We start from the raw sequence: 16,765 nt of genomic DNA, 5'->3' as shown, positions 1-16,765 counted from the left end.
CCAGTGAGTGGCTACAGACATGTTCTTTGTACACTTATCTTTTGCATTATAGGGGAAATGATTTTGAGTTCAATGATAATATAAAAATTTTAACAAGACTTAAATTGACATCTTCCATCACTGAAACTTTGCAACAAGTTTATGGGAATGCTGCCAACAAACACACACACACACACACACCACCCACCCCCACACCACCCCCAAATCAGTTTTAGATGGATGAAGCATTGTAAAGAGAGTTGAAAAGATCTCAATGATGAATCTAGAGAAGGAAGATCATTAATCTGCAAAAACGAACAACCTGTATGTGAAGTCAAGAAACTGGTGAAAGATCATAGAAATTTCATTGACTCAAGTGATTTCACATGGTTTCACATTTTTAATTGTAAGCAAACATCTTGGCTTCAACAAGCTTCCATCAGGAAAGGTTCAAAAGCATTATGCAAACATTAGCTAACTCAAAGAGCTTATGTTTCCACCAGTTCTTTAATGAAGATCAATTTTCAATGTTCAACTTCGATATAATAGGCACCTGTGCATCCTTCATGAAAATATATTAAGATTACCCTTTTGAAAACTCCCAGAACCAGTCACCATAACTTTCCAAAATGACCTTTCTGCCTTGAATTTGACTAGCTCAACAGATCTCAGATATAACTGTTTTGATTGAACCTAGTTTTGATGGCGCCCTAAGGAGATTAAGGGTGTTTTGTTGTACTTAGAGTTGCGATGACTCAATGCACCTACCAACAGCAAGGACTGTGACAGGTCCATAACTTACGGCACTTGTTTGCAGCACTCTGTGGGTTGTCTTATAGACTGATCAAATGTGTTTGATGTGGAGGTCTATCGTTAGTTACTAGTACTCATAGAAGGAGCACTGATGGAGCAGTGCTTATGCATTGGGCTGCCACTAACAAGGTCAGCCGTTCAAAACCACCAAGCTTCCCTCAGGAGAGAAATAAGGCTTTCTACCGCTGCACAGAAGCACAGTCTGAGGATTCCATGGGAGGAATGCTGCCCTGTCTTACGGGGTGCTGTGAGTCACAGTCGATTCCATGGCAGTGAGTTAGTGTTCATAGAATTCAGTCTTGGTATTTGCGTTTGTGGTGCTTCACATATGTTTATTTCCCACCCAGTCCCCCAGTGTACATTTATAGATCTCAGAGATTGCTTTAGCAGGAAACAAATTCATTCAGAACATCTTACCAACTACTTTCCATTTTACATGTCAGTCTAGGAGTCAGAAGATCCTGTGCCGCGTCACAGTATTTTGACCTTTTTGGTGTTAGTTGCCAAACCCATGTTCCTAGTTCACTCACTCACTCACTCTTCTGTTATCATGTTCTGTAAATCAAATAGTTCACCTGATAATTATACCTAAATGCCTTTGTGTCACTTTCACTGCAACATATGCTGGACTTCCTTTGTCAGCTGTCTTGTCAATGACCTGGAATCATCTTGGACATGCTCTCTTCTACATCATGCAACATCAAGACAATCTCAACCTCCAGTCAGTATTTTCCCAGAAGTATCTCATAGTTGTTCTTTCGATTACGTTTCCATTGCCACGTCATTCCATTTCATAAGTGAACTCAGTGATCTTCTGGGTTCCAGTCACTCCCAGGCCACTTCCAGTTAAGACTTTGGCCAGGGCCACATTCACTTCCTTAATCACCCCTTTTATGGGTCATAACCCATTGGGAAAAAAACTCTAAGGCTCCCTATTTCTTACACCAAAGACAAGTTGCATAACAAGTCAGCAGTTGGAGATCATCAGCTGGGTCGAGTGAGAAAGGGCTTTCTACTCAAAGAATTATCGTCCCTCTCTCTGCACGGACCTGGCTGCCGTGATCATGGCCGTCTCGGTGTCACAGAGTGAGGTCAGCCCAAAGACAAAAATTATTCACATGGACCATCTAAATGCCAGAGGACTGGGAGGTCTCAAGCAAACAGACTATTAACCAACAGTCAACATGAGTTCCTACACAGGAAACAACTATTCTGGAAATCTGAAAGTAAACTGGAGGATCAAAACTTCAGTCTGCAGATTTTGCGTCCTGGTAGATTCACCTGCCAGATGCTCCTGCTGATAGATTAGAAAAGTAAGAGGAAAAGGAGAGATAGATCTCATTCCAGTGTGCCACACCTTGAGGGCGACGTTCCTGCTCTGAGCAACTCAATCCTGAGAGGACTGGGGAGCTGGCCTCTGTGCAAGACATGACTTCCTCTCCCTGGATGACAGTGCTACTCAGGACAGCACTGAAGACACAGCTCTGGGAGGGTGACAGGCCTGAGCCACCCACACGGGGGCAAACCAAGAGGGGAGTGCAATAGAACAGGGATGGGAGCAATATCACCTAGTCCCTGAGGAAGATGACTAGGGGGCAGCACTTGGCACCTCAACTGAACTGGTTGGAGGAGATTCTCGGGGCCACACAGAAAGTCTAGAGGTGTCATGGAGTGGGGGTTCATACTAGACTGCTCCATCCTTGACTGTAAGAGCTCAGGTGTCTTGTTGAAGGCATGCCCTTTGGATGTGAATACTGAAGACTGAAAGAGTGTAAGAAAGTTAGGTCCATGGTTCAACGCCCCCCGCCCAAAAGCACCTCAAATGAAAGCGCTGGAGATGTCCTTTTGTAAAGATTACAGCCAAGCAAATTCTGTGGAGCAACTTCACTCTGTGACCAACAAAACTAGGGAGACATACACTTCCCTCAGGAAAGTATTTAATTGGATTAATTGACTTACCAAAACAATGAAATTTAATATATCTGAAGTATTGTGTTGACAAAGAATCTTGAAAGTATCATGAACTGCCACAAAAATAAACAAACCGATCTTGAAAAAGGTATAGGCAGAGCGATCCTTAAAAAGGTTATCATGAGAAGCCAGTCCCTGGAAAAGAACAAAATGCTTGTTAAAGTGGAAGAGCAACGAACAAGAACCTTGAAGAGACGGACTGACACAATGGCAGCAACCATGGGCCCCAATTTAACACCCATTTGTAAGGATGGCTCAGGACCTGGCTGTGCTTCATTGTGATCCAGTCTCCTGAAATCTACTTGACTGCCCCTCACAGCAACCATAAATTATAAACCTAAAACTCACAAATCTTGATAAACCTAAGATGAGAAAAGAGAGTGTTATGTATGTCAAAGTTTAAGGGAAAATAAAAGCTCTATGTCCACAATCTGGATGAAAGTCACTTAAATTGTCCCTAGAGGCCAGGGCTCCCGACCCTGCCGCGAGGTGACCGCGGACGGAGCAGTGGCGCCCGTTTCCGGTTACCCTGGTCCTTTCGTGTGGGAGGCATGCGGAGTGGGGGATGAAGGATGGCAGCCCGCCGCACATTAAAGGCTGTTTTGGTGGATCTCAGTGGCACACTTCACATTGAAGATGCAGCTGTGCCGGGCGCACAGGAAGCTCTTAAAAGGTTACGAGGTGCCTCGGTCTCGATTAAGTTTGTGACCAACACAACCAGAGAGAGCAAGCAAGACCTCCTGGAGAGGTTGCGAACATTGGAGTTTGATATCTCTGAAGATGAAATATTCACTTCTCTGACTGCAGTCAGAAATTTAGTGGAGGAGAAACAAGTCCGGCCCATGCTGCTAGTTGATGATCGGGCACTACCCGATTTCAAAGGAATACAAACAAGTGACCCGAACGCTGTGCTCATAGGATTGGCCCGAGAGCAGCTTTGTTACCCGATTCTGAATCAAGCGTTTCGGTTACTCCTGGAGGGAGCACCGCTCATCGCGATCCACAAAGCCTGGTATTACAAGAGGAAGGATGGCTTATTCCTGGGGCCTGGCCCCTTCGTGACTGGCTTAGAGTACGCCACAGACACCAGAGCCACGGTTGTGGGGAAACCGGAGAAGACCTTCTTCCTGGAGGCCCTGCGAGGCACTGGCTGTGCCCCCGAGGAGGCCGTCATGATCGGTGATGACTGCAGGGATGACGTTGGCGGGGCTCGGAATGCCGGCATGCTGGGCATCTTGGTGAAAACCGGGAAGTACCGAGCAGCCGACGAAGACAAAATCAGCCCCCCCTCCTTACTTGACCTGCGAGAGCTTCCCTCATGCTGTGGACCACATCCTGCAGCATCTGCTGTGAGCCGCCCGGACCTGGAGCCGAGCCCCTCAACCTGAACCCCAGCATCAGGGGACGCCGACCGCGCCCCCAGTGCGCCCATCCCCATCCCCCACCACAGTGCATGGAAGGCACTGAATGGCAGCCAGCCTCTCAGCCTTGCTCAGCCCCTTTGTTTCATTCTGTGAAAGAAGATGGGACCCACAGAAAGGTTGCTCGGAGATTCCGTGCCACTGCTTGTAAAATATTCATCAGTGCAGGCAGGGCGGCTCCTTCCGGACAGCCACGCTGTTGCCACTCGGGAGCAGTGGGGTTCCGATGGTGAAGGAAGTTGAATGGTGGTCTGTAAATTCCAAAAGAATGCCGCGAAAGTACATCCAGCTAAGCTGTGGTCTTAATACCACGTTCACCAAGTCCGCCATTCCTGCCGAGTGGCGACACAGGCTGAGACTGCAGAGTGAAGGGTCTCTAGCCCCCACGCCCGCCCGAAACAGACAACGGAGTTGCACGCGTGCATGTAGGAAGCTAGATGCTCCACTGCCTGAGCCCTAGCACGGGCAACTTCTTTTTATCTCTTCATTAGCCAGAGATGACTAGTTTAAAATTAGACCCTGATTTTAATTTAAAATAATATTTCCATTAATAACCTATTCATTGTAGATACCTATTATACTGTGTAACAGTTGTTTGGGGAATTTTATGTAAAATTAAAACTATCAGTATTTTTAAAAAAAATTGTCCCTAGAATTCCCAGAAATGTTCAAAGGCTATGACTAGAATTTTTTTCTACTTTGGAGGAAAACAGAGAAGATTTGCTTATTAATTATTAACTTTAATTCTCTATTTAGATAAAAAACATTTTATTTTATTTTCATAATCAACAGTTTCTTCAAATTAAAATTTAAACTTAATTATTTTTAATAGTAGAAGAATGATAAGTACATTAAATGCCTTCCTTCCCTCTTTCCGCCCGACAGAAAGCATGGGAATTATTATCTGTGTAATATCTATTTTCCCTTTAATATAGTATCAAGTGGCCCCTGACATTTTTATGTTTCATAAGAGATACTATATTTTACTCTTATTTTGATGAAATTTATTTTAATGACATTATCCATTAGGTTCTTCAATGAAAAAGGCTCTGCCAATACTTACTTACATTGGGTCAGTTTTATTTTTGTTGTTGTCATTTATACAAGCAAAATTATAAAAGGTATGAATATCTATTTAGAGGAAAACATTGTCATATTTTTGTACATAATTCACGCCAGTAGAGATGATATTTTATGAAGAGTTAGAGATTCTCGAATTATAAAAACCAGTAGTCTCTTACCGGATTATGCTCTGGAAAAAATATAAAATGAATGTGAGCTGAATCACTTTTGTTTAATACATAAAATGAATGTTCAATAAAAATAAGTTATTGCCTTGGAAACTCATAGTGACCGTTCTACCTGGTCATCCAGGGTTGCGCTAAGTTGTCATTGACTACATGGCAGCGAGCTTGGGTTTGGAGAATTACCGACAGGCTCCTATACCAATCACTGCTCCATGGCTTTCCTGTAACCATTCAAGTTTATATTTGTCATTCATTTGATCACACCCATCTGGAATATCTTCCATTCTGTCTACTTTTTTTTATATCCCATCCCCCCTCTTCCTAGAAGATGAGGAAAGATCCTATGTCCTGCAGTAAATCCCACTGGACAATGTTAATCTTTCTTGCTTTATTTTCTGAGAAAACTAGATTGGTTCCGCTCTGTTATGCATAATGTGTTAGTTGTACTGAGCTCTCTTGTTCATTACTCATTTCTTTTCAACACTGCTGTACATCTTTAAAGAAAGAACCGTATGCTATTTTAGTTCTGTATGGTACAGTACACAGAGGTTAAGCTGTATATATGCTCAATGAAGATGTATTAGCTAATTGCTTGATTTACTAATTTAAACAAGAGACAATTTAACATGAATCCATATAAATTTATCCTTAAAAACACTTACACAGGAGACTATTCAATAATAGGTCATTGTTGCCCCTACTATCATGATCCCAATTCTACCTTACAAATCGGCTAGACCAGAGGATGTACACTGTACAGATAGGAACTGGAAACGCAGGGAACCCAAGACGGAGGATTCCTTCAGGACCAGTGATGAGAGTGCCGATACGGGGAGGGTGGATGGAGGTGGCGTGGAAAGGGGGAACTGATTATAAGGATCTACATATAACCTCCTCCCTGGGGGACAGACAACAAAAATGTGGGTGAAGGGAGACTTCAGACAGTGTAAGATATGACAAAATAATAATTTATAAATCATCAGGGTTCATGAGGGAGGGGGGGTGAGGGGGAAGAGGGGAAAAATGAGGAGCTGATACCAAGGGCTCAAATGGAAAACAAATGTTTTGAGAATGATGATGGCAACAAATGTACAAATGTGCTTGACACAATGGAGATATATATATATATATTGTGATAAGAGTTGTACGAGCCCCCAATAAAGTGATTTTTTTTAAAGAAAAGAAAATAGGCCATCGTTGAACCTCATTGACAGTGGCTGAGTATTAGAATGAGCCTCTTTTTTCATTACTCAACCCAAGCACACTTTAATAATTTTTCTCTTCAGTGTGTTAATCGTGGACCTAATAGGAGTCATGGTGCATTGATTTAAGGGCATGACTGCTAATTGAAAGTTCCTCTGTGGGAACACATAAGCAACTTGGAGGGAAAGTGTTGGGGTACAGGGTCACCCTCACTTGATTGGGTCCTCAGGAATGACTTTGCGATTGTCGAAATCAGACAGACAGGTGGTAGGGCACAGGGGCTCCTTGTCCCTGCATCAGGACCAAGAGAGTGAAAGTATTTTCCAATGGGCATATATCATGGGGCGTATAGATCTTCCAAAGAAATCTTACAGAGTCAATGGGTAATATTGTAAGTGTGTAGCATAAGAAAACATCGATGAGGTGAGTCATCATAGTGCTAGTTGACCTCAAAGCCCTTGAGCCCTCTCCCCAGGGGTCCTATGTTTTAAGATGGGTTATGCTATATAACCTGCTTGCTCATATCCACAGATAACTTCCAGACACAGGGAGTAGCCACACACACGAATGATTCATCTTATATGGTAGCTCCTTTATGGGGGGTGATTGGACTGTCGTCATGAGAATATGTATTTTTCCAGATATTTTCAAATACCCAAATGTTTGACATGATGTAGATTTAACATAACAACCGGATAACTGACAGCAATGTAATTTTCTTGAAGATGGAGTCCATTATTTGCCTGTTTCAAAAAATCCACATGAATTTTTACCAAGTTTGACCACCAGATGTCAGTCGTTTACCACTCTAAAATAACTTCTATACTTGACTCAGTTTGCTGTACTCTGGTTGCTCATGTTGATGCTGAAAGTAATGTCACCATTATTTACTATTATTTTAAATACCCGTAGGGTAACCCAAAGTGAACAAGTTTCAGCAAAGCCTCCAGACTTATAAAGGTCTGCAAAGAAAGAATAGGCTGTCCACTTCAGAGGAATTACCCACTGAAAACCCGATGGATGGCATCCAAACATTGTCAGTTACAGAAAACTTCATGAACAGAAGCAGAACATTGTGAGAGAAAGTGCCAGATGAACCCCTCAGGCCTGGAGGCACTTAAAATATGACTGAGAAAGAGCTGCCTTCTCAAAGTAGTCAACCCCACCATGATCACATGGATGGAGTAAAGCTTGTGGGAGTAATCTGTAAACATCATTTAAAATGGGAACTTGGAATTTGCAAAGAATGAATCTAGAAAAATAGAAAGTTGTTAAAAATGAAATGGAACTCATAAAGATCAATATTCTCGGTGTTAGTGAGCTGAAATGGGCTGTTAGTCATTTTGAAATCATGTGGTTTCATGCTGGGAAAGACACAACCAAGAGGATTTACATAGCATTCAATAGAAAGGACATTCAAGGTTCTATCTTGAAGTACAATGCTGTATGTGATAGGAGTTTATCTATCTACCCACCTTCAAGGAAATCCTAACAACTATTATTCATATTTATATATCAATCATTAAAGCTAATGATGAAGAAATAGAAGAATTGTACCAAAATCTTCATTCTGAAATTGATTAAACATGCAATCTAGATGAATTGATAATTACTGATGATTGGAATTTGAAAGTTGGAAATTGAGAGGAAGAAACAGTTATTGGAAAATAAGTTCTTGGGGATAAAAATGAAGTGATAGATCACAATAGAATTTGCAATACCAATGTCTTCTTCATTGAAAATACCACTTGTTTTCCTCAACAACATGTGAAATTCTCCAGATGGAATACAAAGAAATCAAATTGACTACAGGTGGAGAAACTCATCATTAGCAGCTAACACCAGACCAGTGGCTAACTGTGCAAAAGACCACCAAGTTGCTCGTGTCAAAGTGTTCATGCGCAGGTTAAAGTGGAGGAAAATGAAAGCAAGTCCATGTGAGTCAAAATACAACCGTGAGCACATCCCACTCAAATTTGGAGAACATCCCAAGAACAGGTGCTGTACACGGGGTCCTAAGTGTTGTAACAATAACTACTCTGAAGAAACCTTTATAATCAACAAACGTGAGTGTATCCCTCTTTTTTCTTTTCATGTTTTATCCATTTCTGCCATTATTTTCTATCTATAATGTAATAATTCAATAGTCTATGAATAATAAAATACAATTCATCAATATTTTATTAGACATAAAAGCTAGAATAAGTATAGTTTTTTAAAAAAGAAAAAGTAGACCAGGTAATGGCAATCAGAAAAGAGTAGGAATAGTGATATTAAATTTCGATAAAATATACTTTAAAGCAAACACCAACATAGGAGACTAAAAAGGGAATTATATAATGATTAAAATGTCAATTGATCAAGAGAGGCAAAGCATAATTTAATACCTGTAACACAAAAGAAAGGATCAAAACACAGAGACCAAGTTTCTAACGGAATGGAAGATAGAAATAAACACCTCTACAATAATAACAGGAGCCCAATTTAAGGTATGAAAGACCAACTAGAAAGAAACTCAGGAAAGACACAGAAGAACTAAATGATACTGTCAACCAACTTGATCTCATAGACATTTCAGGAATTGTTTGCAACGTGAAATTCCCTAATAAAGTTCTTCTAACCTTATCTCTGTAAATCCCACCAAGTGATTGAGTGCAATTATGCAAATAATGAGTGTGTATAACTACTGACCAGTTTTAGTTACCACTACTGCCCCATTACTCCAGGCTCTAAGTACGAGCCGTCGTTGATACAGAAGCAGAGAGAGGCATCGCAGGACCATTCTACGTGGAACACATTTGAGATCTCTGTCTGAAATGGCAGAGGCGACCATCACAGGCACCCAAAGTGCAGAGGAGACCATGCGGCAGAACAGAGGAGCAGCACTGACACTATGAGACTATGTGTGTGTGTGAGAGAGAGAGAGGGGGGGGGAGGGGAGGGGAGAGACCACAGGTGCCGCAGGTCCACTACTATAGGGAACCACAGAGGACCAACTTGAACAGAAGGGGAAGTCTTCCAGATCCAGCTGTTAGGCAGATAGGCAGGGATGGGATGCCCATTGACACATGCCCAAGAGAGCCAAGCATGAAAACAAAGGGCAGCGCACTGCACATGCTCAAAGGCCTAGGTTTTCCTGCAGTGGGCATGGGTGGGCGTTAAACCTGGATCATCCCACCTGGGCCAGGTGATTGCAATTCAGCCAATGGGGTCGACCTGGGGTCGTTCACCACGCCTCCCCCTGGAATCCTTGAAAAGGCAGGAACCCAGAGGGAGAGAAGTCTTTTTTGGAGGAAACTTGGGAGAGAGATGTTTGCATGACGCAGAGCAGTCTATGCCAGGTTGCATTGTCGGAAGGAATCCTATGGGTGCTGCGTAAAACCTGAAACTTCTTTTAACTCTCATTAAACTCACTTGGATCATGATCCAGGCTTCAGCGTGAATCCTTTCTCATGCAGAACCAAGGACCTAGGTGTAACTAGCCCAGAGAGAGATCTTACACAGCCTTTTTAGGGCCTTCCGCTGGGAGGCGTGGTCAACGGGCTGGTTGACCCTGTTGGCTGAATTAAGCCCACCTGGCCTAGATTGGGGCCCACCCAGGTGTACCGCCCCTTCCTGGCTGGGAGCCTGAATTTGGAGCATGACCTTTAGCCTTTAGTGGCTTCCAACTTCCTGTAGGGGACCCTTAGGCATGGAGAGGAAGGACTCCGTATCTGGCTACCTAACCGCACCAATAGCTGAGACTGCCACGAGCTGGAGAGACTTTGCCACTCCTTGAGGAGAGGTAGTGTTGTGGACAATGACTGCCTTCTTGCCATTTACCAATCCTGGCTGCTAACACCCGGCCAACTCCCCTAAAAGCCTGTGAGTATTGTCTCTGAGTTCTGTGTGGCCATTGCAACAAGCGATCACGCCCGGCATAGAAGCAGAGTGCTTTGTGAGGCACAGCGGGTGCCTGCTTCAGATGAAGAAAGATGGAGGATGTAGGCATGCCTGACTCCTCTTGTCTCCTGGCAATAGGGAAGCCAGAGAAGGTGAGATATGGCCACTCACCACTATGTTTTTTACTCCTTGGTCTCAGAAGAATGAAATGCCGTGCAATGGTTACAGATTCGTGGAAATATGGGGGTTTATAAGTGAAATGATAAAGGGGGTGGGAAGTTAAAATTTTAATTACTGGACAGTTTCTTTAGTTATTCTTATAGGAATATAGGGGAAATTAAACTGTAGCTAAGTGGGGAAAAGCTGCTTTTGGCCAGGGCTTGCTGTATACTAGTACCCCCTCAGGCAAGAGGCTTAAGACCACATCCATATGAATGGACTAGTCTAGAGAAGACAAGAGAGGATTGAACTTGGCTATTTGAAAATGATTGTGTTTAGAATTATTTGTTTAGCTGGATCTACTATGGTTATATTGTTTTTTTCTACCTGGTGTTATAGGTATAATGTGTGATAAAATTAATTTTGGAAGTTATGATTAGAGAGAACATTTAGGTTTGTCTGCAGTCTTTACAATTAGATTCGATAGAAGGGGTGTTAGAAATTGCCCATGAGAAACACGCTTTTATTCATTTTTTAAAGATTATTGGGGGCTCTTATAATAATCCATACATCAACTGTATCAAGCATATTTATACATATGTTACTATCATTATTTTCTAAACATTTACATTCTATGTGAGCCCTTGGTATCAGCTCCTTTTTTTACACTCCTTCCTCCCTCCTACCCTTGTGACTCCTTGATAAACTCTACATTATTATTATTTTCATATCTTAGCTTTTGTTTTAAGCCATTGAGCCATTTCATATCAGGCTTTTGCTTTAAGTCATTGGAGAATAAGAGGGTTTAGAAAAGATTAGCTCCACCCATAGCCTTGAAGATCAGGACATTTGCATTTGGAAAGACATGCAGCCTCACCTAAAACTGCTGAAGAGAAGACCAAGGGAAAAAAGGAAAGATATCACTAGTTTGAATTTTGAGCAAGGAGTTTGTCTAGACTGGAATAGTCTGTGCCCACCAAAGAAGACATCTTTCTAGGACTGAAAATTACAGGGTGTCAGTGAGCAAACTAATATGTTTACTGTGTGACCACCTGGCTCCACCTGTGGAAGGGAAGGGTGTAAGGGGAAAGCAGCAGTGAACCAATGGACTGACTTTGGCTATAGTCCATGTATTCCTGCTGATCTGCTCTACAGAGTATAGAGATGAGAGAGAGGCAAAAGACTCGCAGCTCTGAAGTTTAAAGAGTTGTGCAAACACTAAGGTGAAGCAGCTCAGGGCCTTGCTTCCCTGGAGGTCAGCAGCAGATGGCACCAGATAAGATAACCAGTGAGACCAGATACTCCGGGTTCAAAGAAAGCCACAAGGAGTTGACAATCAATTCTCAGTGTCTAGACCCCATATGCTAATTGCCACACATTCCACTGCCCCTTTAAAAACCTGAGCCCCCCCACCCCCCATTGCTGAGCACGACTTCCCTGACTTGTTGGCCTAGGTCAAGGAACCTTGTCCGGTAGCTCCCCCGAATAAAGCTATTTCTGTTTCTGCTCTTCTTTGTCCTGTCAGTTATGTCTCTGTCTCCCTGTGCCTCAGTTTTACATTACATTTGGTGACCAAAACCCAGGAAAGGTAGGGACAGTGACTCCATGCAGTCCCTTCCCTGCTTTAGCTGGGATGTAGTGCACCCCTCCTCTCCTCTATAACTCCTGGTACCTGCCTGGACGAGTGACTTCTGGTCAGTATCTCTGACCAGTATCTCTGACCAGTGTTTGTTCTGTCTTGTTTGTCTTTCCAGACACTAAGGACCAGCAAACTCATGGGACATAGGGTCCCCATTTTGGGGAACACTGCAGAAGGGGTTTATATTTTCACCCTAGTACTAAGAGGAGCTGGAAATAACTGCCTTTCCCCGAAAGGGGTGTGACAATAAGGACAGTTTCTTGTGTCTATCTTATCCCATGTAGCCCCCAGCCCTTTGTCTTGATGTCTACACTTTCTGGGATTTCTGCCGATAACAGGACTCCTGGCAGTCACTGCAGCTTCTGACTAGACTAAGGGACAAAGGGTGTGTCTGAAGTTTTTCTACCTGTTCGTGCATTTTGTGTTTGCTGCTCTGCTGTGCCTTTTCTAAAATTTTTACTTCCCCCTTTTCTCACCCTGAGCAAAGGCTTTTGACCAACCTCCATTTTATCAGCCACAAAGCCAGGCCCCATCCCCCTCCTCCTCTTCCCTTGTGTCTCTCTCTGATCTAAGGTCCCTATCTGCTGGACAAAGCTACAAGCATGCACCAGGGAACCTTCCTGTCTGGGAGTAGTCCAGTACTCTCCTGGGACATCCTCAGGGTTACTGGACCATTTCTGCCGGTTGTGTGCAGAGGGGACCAGGGGATGCCCTTCTCCTCTGCCTGTATCCCCTGCAGTTTGAGACACCATAATAAGGACTGTCCCAACCCCCTAAGGACAGTCCTTTGGGGTTCTTACTAGCCAACCTTACTGAATTGGGCTTGGCTCCTGATCTCTGCCCTAAGTGCCTGGTCTTTTTCTGTAACCAAGTTTGGCCTCAATACCAATTGGACAATGAGTCTCCCTGGCCAGAAAATTGTACTTTTTATTTTAACATTCTCCGCGAATTAGACAATTTTTGTTGGTGAGCCCACAAGTGCTCAATTTTTGTTGGTGAGCCCACAGAAGTTCCATATGTCCAAGTCTTTTTCTTTCTTTGCTCCCATCCCATCCCCTCAACTCCAAAAGTCAGAGGTGACTGTGCCTCCAACACTATCCTCTTCCTGGGGCTGGACCCGTGGGACTCCCTGGGAGTCTCAGTCTCTCTCAGCACTGGTCCTGAGGGGGTCATCTGTCCCTGGATTCCCTGTGTTTCCAGTTCCTATCTATATCACTGTACATCCTCTGGTCTAGCCAAATTTGTAAGGTAGACTTGGGATCATGATAGTGGGGGGAGGAAGCATGTAGGAACTAGAGGAAAGTTGTATGTTTCTACACTGCACACTCAGAGTATACTTTCAATGGTCACTCAAGATCTTGTTTGTTTGCTTTTTGGTGCTCCATATTTACATTCTTATTGTAGGACAATCAACAGCATACTGAGGTTATAATTCAACATTTAACTTCTAGAAAGTTTGTAGAGCGATTAATTCACAGCAGCTTATAGGACTGGGTAGAACTGCACCTTTGTGTTTCTGAGATTTTAAATCTTCGCAGGAGTAGAAAGCCTCATCTTTCTCCCTCAGAGCAGCTGGTAGTTCTGAACAGTTGACCACAACGGACTTCACCACCGTCGCTCAGAATCCCCTCGAGGGCTGTGAGTTTACTTTGAGGGTGAGATGAATGAATATGATTCTGAGTTAAATATGCATGAACTGGTGGGGACCTGTCCAAAGAGAATGTTCCCCTACAGTTACCCAAACTTTCATGTTCATTTCCTCCCCTTTGAACATCAGTGCACACCTTCTCTTATTGTGCATTTCACACAGAAATGTTTTCTGGATGATAGCTCATTTCTCTGGAGGTGTCTGGTGGACTCAACAGCTGAGATGCATTTATGCTCATTTCCCTCTAAGTTACTTGAGATTAGAATTTCCAACACACCAGCAGCCATTTCTCTTACTCACTGCTCTCTGAATCTGGATTTCGATTCCGTGTCTGTCACTCTCCCAGTTTTTGGCTGTAGGGGAAGCTGATCCCACCCGCCTTTCCTTCACGGACTGAGCACTCGGAAACATTTCCATTTGCTTTGCTCAGAATGAGCTCAGAAGTGGCTAGGTAGTGTCAGGGAGGGAAATTTTTCTTGGGATCTTCATGGAAGTTTCCTCATTCCTGAAAGGGTGAGCCAGAAGAAATGCTGCTTTGTTCTTTGTACATCCCTCATAATTTCTGAAAAAGCAAAATGGTTTTATGTTTCTGAATCCTGTTTGAGAAATTGATAAAGATAGGGGAGTCTCTCCTTAAAATTTCACAGACATTTTCCCAAGTAATGTTTGAAATCAGAAGTGTGTGTGAGTGTGAGTGAGTGTGTGTAAGAGAAAGAGAGAGAAACAGTAGAGCCTTGATCCATGATATTCATGATGTCATTCTTTGTCAGCCTGACCTATCAGCTCCAGCTGGACCCTGGGATTTTTATAAACCAGTAAGTCAATAAGTATCTCCCTCTCTCTTTTAAAAAATAATCATAATCCAGGGAAATAGGAGCCTTGATGAGAGACTTCTGACTAGGCCTCTGGCAACATGCCTAGAAGCTGGGAGGGTAACAAGGACCTTACCACTCTCTCTCTCTCCTCTTGCAGTGTGGGTTTGGGGCAGAGTGGGAGGGAATGAGGTTGGAGAAGTAAGGAGGCAATTGCCGCTGGGAATGGAAGTCTCGTTGGTGGTCACCTCTGTTTTCTGGTGATGAGATCCCTCCTCCTGCATCTCAGAGGGCTCACTTTCTACACAGCAGGCTGGTGCTCCAGGGGATCCTGTCCCCCGTGACTCACAGGTGAATCTTACCAGTGTCTCCCCCACCTTCTTAATGAGACCCATGAAAGAAAAGTCATTGCTGGGTGTTGAGACTTTGGCTAGAGGAGCCCCGTGGCATACCTCAGTGCCCGTGAAGCTCTCTGAAACGGATCTCCAGTTCTAAAGAATTTTGCCCTATTACCAATCCCTTCCAGAACTAGAAATCTCCCCATAATCCTCCCTCCTTATCCAACTATCACCATTTTTTCATATTTAAATCATTTTATTGGGAGCTGGTAAAGTTCTTATTACAATCTATATATACATCCATTGTGACAAGCCTATTTGTACATTTGTAGTCGTCATCATTCTCAAAACATTTGCATTCTACTTAAGCCATTGGTATCAGCTCATTTTTCCCCAACCTCCGGCTCCCCACTCCCTCATGAACCCTTGATAATTTATAAATTATTATTATTTTATCATATCTTACACTGCTCAATGTCCTCCCTTCACCCACTTTTCTGTTGTCCATCCCCCAGGGAGGAGGTATATGTAGATCCGTGTAATTAGTTACCACTTTCTACCTCACCTTCCCTTTACCTTCCCAGTATCTCCACTCTCACCACTGGTCCTGAGGGGTTCATCTGTCCTGGATTCCCCATGTTTCCAGTTCCTCTCTGTACCAGTGTACATCCTCTGGTCTAGCCAGATTTGTAAGGTAGAATTGGGATCATGATAGTGAGTGGGGTGTGTGTGGGGGGGGAAGAGACATTAAAGAACTAGAGGAAAGTTGTTTGTATCATTGTTGCTACACTGCACCCTGACTGGCTTGTCTCCTCCCGCGACCCTTCTGTAAGGGGATGTCCAGTTACCTACAGATAGGCTTTGGGTCCCCACTCCGCACTCCCCCTCATTCACAGTGATATGATTTTGTTCTTTGAGGCCTGATACCTGATCCTATTTACAACTTGTGATCACACAAGCTGGTGTGCTTCGTCCATGTAGGCTTTGTTATTCTCAACTAGATGGCTGCTTGTTTATCCTCAAACCTTATAGACCCCAGATGGTGATAGCCAGGCACCATCAGCTTTCTCTACCACATTTGCTTATGCATCCTATTTGTCTTTAGCAATCTTATCAGGAAGGTGAGCATCACGAAATCCCACGTTAGTAAAACAAAGTGTTCTTGCATTGAATATTTGAGTAGAGGCCCAATGTCCATCTGCTACCTCAATACTTAACCTATAAATATATGTACATAGATCTATTCCGCGATTATCATATATAAATATATTTACATATGTACATGCCTTTAGTTAGACCTCTATAAATGCCCTTTGACTCCTAGTTCTTTCCTCTATTTTCCTCTTGTCCTATTATCATGTTCAGCACTCAGTTACATTGCTCTTTATCAAGCCCTCCCTGGCCTCCTACACCCTCCTTGCCATCGATTTTAGATCAATTGTTATTCTCTTGTCCCTGGGTTTGTTAACACCTTTCTTTTCCCCCACCTCCCCTTCTCCCATGTCCCCCCTGCAACCATTGGTCCCATTGTTTTCCCCACCAGATTGTTTACCCACCTATCTTATCTAAATAGACCTGCAGAGATAATAATATGCACACAAAAAAAGACAGAGCAAAACAAAGCAACAAAACAAAACAACAACAACAAAACCA

The 16,765-nt window shown here is 43.2% G+C and overlaps 1 pseudogene; it reads left to right on the top strand.

Annotated features, from left to right (window-relative positions):
• The first annotated feature begins 3,329 nt into the window (after positions 1–3,329).
• On the top strand, positions 3,330–4,116 carry LOC142440921 (haloacid dehalogenase-like hydrolase domain-containing protein 2 pseudogene; annotated as a pseudogene).
• Positions 4,117–16,765: the final 12,649 nt, after the last annotated feature.

This window comes from Tenrec ecaudatus, chromosome 2 (assembly GCF_050624435.1).
Source record: "Tenrec ecaudatus isolate mTenEca1 chromosome 2, mTenEca1.hap1, whole genome shotgun sequence".
In the NCBI taxonomy this organism is placed as follows: domain Eukaryota; kingdom Metazoa; phylum Chordata; class Mammalia; order Afrosoricida; family Tenrecidae; genus Tenrec; species Tenrec ecaudatus.
This window is presented reverse-complemented; position numbering and strand designations above follow the sequence as displayed.